Source organism: Candoia aspera, chromosome 1, assembly GCF_035149785.1.
Source record: "Candoia aspera isolate rCanAsp1 chromosome 1, rCanAsp1.hap2, whole genome shotgun sequence".
Taxonomy (NCBI): Eukaryota; Metazoa; Chordata; class Lepidosauria; order Squamata; family Boidae; genus Candoia; species Candoia aspera.
The window spans coordinates 259,149,645-259,153,809 of record NC_086153.1 but is presented as its reverse complement, the minus strand read 5'-3'; positions in this window follow the sequence as shown (position 1 = coordinate 259,153,809).

The window sequence follows — 4,165 nt, the reverse complement described above, 5'->3', positions numbered from 1 at the left end:
GATAAAGCTGTCTGGAAGACTGATTATACAGCAGTTCCTGAAAATTAAGGAATCAAACATGTCATGTGTGTTATACAAATGTGCTTCAAAGGGCAAGCACCCTGATTAAGTATATCGCTTAGATTAAGGGCAGGCATAAGAGGAGATGAGCAGAAATGCATAATTCTGATGTTCTGTGGAAAGGCCCTCATTCTTCAGTCCAAAAGATGAGATGTGATATGAAATAATGTTATCTTTTGCAGTAAAAACAGAAAGCACCCAGCACAGCTGCTCAGCATTCTCATCTCTTTTCTAAGTGGAGCTATGCAAATGCAGCCTCAGTGGGTGGCACGGGATGACGTGTGCAGTATCCCTTTCATCCAGGTGGCATATGTCTGTAGAAGCCAGCTTTTGCATAGATGTGCCTCCTAAGCAATTGCAGGTGACAATCAGTGATAACCTGGTATAATTTAACTTCTTTGGGATCTAAAGAGCTGCCACTGGCTTTCATTGGCCTATTAGGCTATTTTAAATCCCTGATTATGTTAGTGCACTATATAGGGAATGTTTTGATTCAATGTGCAGAATTCTGACTGGTAGCTTCATTTCTCCATTTTTCTTGATTTGGCTATATATAAATTTAAATTAGATCATCATTCAAAGAAATGCAGGAGAGTGTAATGAAGTCTTGGAAGGCAGTACTTTTCTTCATCAACAGTGGAACTGCAAACTTACCCACAGGTGTTTGAGCTTATATAATTCACAGATTTGCTCCAGTTGTCCCTTTGCAATATGTTAACATAGTACCTATAGCAACAAAGAGAAAGGGCTTTTACAGGCTAACTAGGAGTGACCAAACTGTTTTCCCAACTTTTTTGAGACCTAACTATAACCTAGGTAATGTTTGTCCTTTTTATTGAGGATATCTATCTAGGAAGAATTTATACTATGTCAGCCAGCAAAATTGCACAGAAGCCATCTAAAGAGCATGCAGATGGTGCATATTTTGGCTCATAATTTCTTCATTTAAAACCCAGCAAAGACCTACAACGCCCCCTCCCCCACCTTCCCCACCTCTGTTCCTCCTCCTCCTGCTTCCCCCTCTTCCTCCGTTGTTTTTGGAGTTAGGTATGCAAATGCAAACTAGTATTCATGCCGATGTTCATATGAATATGTATGAAAAGGCTATGTCAACTGCAGGGAAGCATGACATATTATGCTATTGTCTAGACTACTGAACTAATGCAGGGCCTTGCCTACAGAATACTCCTGTTCACAAACCTGCAAGAGTAGGATTGAGCTGCCAGGCCATCAGGCTTTTTGTATAATGGAGCATTCATTATTATTTTGACTTTCTTATTTGTAAGCGTTCAGTTTAGGACTGCAATCTGGCCTGCATCACTGATAAACTCCAGGCTTGCACATAAATATAAGAGAGAAATGTGTGTTCATCTCTTTACAAAGCCACAATTAATCTGAGCACAGCTGAAACCAGGGAGGTGCACAAGCCACTTCGTCTGATTTGGACTTAGAGTTGATGAATAAGACAACAGTTTTATCACAGACCAATCCTGGCAAATCTCCCACCTTCTGTTCAGCTTAGTACCCAAACCCAAATATGTCTATCTCTGATTATCTTTTTAAATCAACAAATGGCTTATTTTGTTATCCTGTTTACCAAAGCTGAATGAAATTTCTACAGAAAATAATATTTTCATGAAACAATTATGTTTACTTACTAACAATTAATATAAAGTGTTGCAGGAATTTCTATGTGTCTGTGGCAGGATGGGTTAATCCCATATTGCAAGCACCTGGACTTGCTTTCCTCCCTTTGTCTCTCAGCGTAAGGACGGCAGGGCTGCTGTTAAAAAGCCCTGTGTTTGGAACAGCTGGGTGGGTGGGTGGGTGGGTGGGTGGGGGTAAGAGGCAGTGAGGGAAAAAGCAGTAAAGGCTTACAGAAATGTGAGAGAGAAAGAACTGGAGATTCTGTCCTCTGAAAGGGATATTCTATTCAGGAGCAGAATTGTAGTAGAAGTGTTAGTGTGTAGTAGCTATTGCAGTAGAGTTTAGTAGTTATAGTAATAGGGTATTAAAGAAACAGTCATAGTTTTGTGATATAATGTATTAGTTAGGAATAAGCACTGCTTAGAATAGTTGTAGTAATAGAAATATAGGTCAGGAGATAGGAAATCATATAACATATTAGTTGGTTGCTTAGATAGGCAGAGCACTTTTATACTACAAATAGTTGGTTACAAGTAAAGTACCCCCAATATAAAACGGATGAACAAAAAAGTTCTCGTGTGCAGTTTCATATTGGGGAATGTCTTGGGTGAGTCTGAATAAACAAGTTTTTCTAAAAATGTTGCCTCTTTGTTATAACTTGATAAAATTGGATGAAAATTACAGGCACAATTGACCTTTCTGAAAAGACCAAGTCTCAGCAGTAACTTTTCCAGTTTGGACATTTCAGAAAGAAAAGTCACGCATACCCCCTTTTTCAAACACAATTGTTATGAAAATCACAGGCATCATATAGGTAGCCTAGGGTAATAAACATGCATGTAGCCAGAAGCCAGATTTTGTGGGGGATGGAAGAGGAGTCTTGTAATATTTTTGAGGTATATAATTTGCTTCCTCCTCCTCCTCGCATGTCATGCCTGTGTGTGTTGAGCCTTTGAGTCAGTCTTGACTCCTGGCGACTGCCTGGACAAGTCCTTGCAGTTTTCTTGGCAAGATTTTTGGAAGTGGTTTGCCATTGCCTCCTTCCTAGGGCAGAGAGAGTGTGACTGGCCCAAGGTCACCCAGATAGCTTTGTGTCTAAGGTAGGACTAGAACTCATCATGTCCCAGTTTCTAGCCTCATATCTTAACCACAATACCAAACAGGCTCTCTTTCATGCCATTTCATACCTCAGAAACCATTTAATTAGCTATCCTAGTTGAATGCTTTACAGATGTTTTGCATACAATTCCTAACATCCTTTGGGATCCCTTCCAACACCTGGAAAACACTAGGTCCAGGAAGACTAAATACCTTTCAGTCTTCTTCCTCCTCCTCCTCCTCCTCCCAAAGTTTTTGTTTGTTTTCCTACTTTTAAATAGAAAAAAAATGGGAAGGGATGAAATCAGAGTAATGAGAGAAAAGTTCAAAAGCTATTGAGAAATGAGAAATCCAGAAGGTACCTTGATTATATATATTTTAGGAGTCAAAAGCGTGATCTGGCAATTGAATTACTTTTGTGGACGTTTTTCATCAACTTTACTTAAGGATCACATACTGAGCAACCAGTGGAGAGGAACTACTAATGGGCAGCAGTGTTAGAAAGGCAGAACTAAGAGACTGCATGATTGCTGTAGCTGAAAACCTACCATGCACGTAACCTTTTGTTGAATGTGAAATGCACACAGGCATGCACAGTGGGAAATCAAGTTGTTCAAAAATCTCCATTCTCTTTTTATTCTTAATGCTGAAGACCCCAAGCAAAATTTGGTTCCCATACTAAAAAATGTCCAGTAGAACACCTTTTTGCTTACCTGAGAGATTTTATTTGTAGGAGCCAAAGAATGGTCATGTCATTTGAACTATAAATTAACTTGCTGCTACATAAGTGGTTTGGGAAGTATATAATGTTAGTTATGATTAACAGATCTTCTAACTTTTTTTCTCTTTACAACAGCAGTTATTTGGAAGTCTATTATATTTGCCAATTATTAAAAGATGATGCAGATTAAGAGCAGAAACAGATGGGAATTTAATAACTTTCAGTTTCAAGTTTTCAGCTGTTTTCACACAGCCAGCTACCTGTTCTTCAGCTGAGGTTACAGTGTCTAATTCTTGGACTTCATTTCTGCTGGACAGGGGCAGGTGCATCTCAAATAGACCATCCACTATTCCACTGTTCAGTTAGAGTCTGAGATGCTATGTTTTTAATGTGTCTACTTTTTAAGAACAATACAAATTGTCGATGCTATTATTATACATAACAATGTGAAATCACAGCTACCAGTTCTATAGCTGGTATTGGCCTTCATTCTCACTGAGTTCTTCCTCACAGAGCCTAGGATGTCACAGTGTATCGGCATAGTATATGTGCAGATCCAAGCAGTATGGCCTTTTATAATTGACAGATAGAAATTTTGTCAAAGTGCAGATTTTCTAAGTGCCATCCAAGGCTTTTTGG